Here is a 623-nt window from a genome sequence, read left to right on the forward strand (position 1 = left end):
ATTAGGCAAAATTTTGAAGTTATTTACTCTCTTAGTCGCAACTTTATCTGGCTTCGAAGTCAACATATTTATTATAATTTCTGAAATCCATTAGTAATTCTTATAATTTATATATTTTATATTTATATATTTTCATTTAAAATATTCAAAATTCTTGCAATACTTAAGGTGTATAATCGCATTTTTTTCTTGTTATTGTCACATTCCATCCTTCAGTGGTCTCATTATTGACATACTAACATTTAAATATAGCTGTAATTAAAAATCTCTTATTTAACAAAAAAAAAGAATAAATAAAAATTAAGTGGCAACTCCGTGTCATTCCAGTGCGCAAATAATACTCTCTGCACTTTCAAAAATATATATGTTATTACTATACTATACACGAGACAACAACAACAAACTTTCCAAACACAACTCATTACACACACACTCAGATACACCATACTCACATCACACTTGTTGTTGTTGCTAAATTCTTGTGCTTTTGGTTTTGTTTTTTTTTTGTTCCAAAACAACACTCTCTCTCTGCACACCAACCAACCATGAATACCGCATTTGTATTTGAGTTAGGCACTCATTTAAGCGCTTGTTGTTGTTGTTGTTGTTGCTTTTAGTTGTAG

The sequence above is a fragment of the Zeugodacus cucurbitae genome, chromosome 3, assembly GCF_028554725.1.
Source record: "Zeugodacus cucurbitae isolate PBARC_wt_2022May chromosome 3, idZeuCucr1.2, whole genome shotgun sequence".
NCBI classification, from domain to species: domain Eukaryota; kingdom Metazoa; phylum Arthropoda; class Insecta; order Diptera; family Tephritidae; genus Zeugodacus; species Zeugodacus cucurbitae.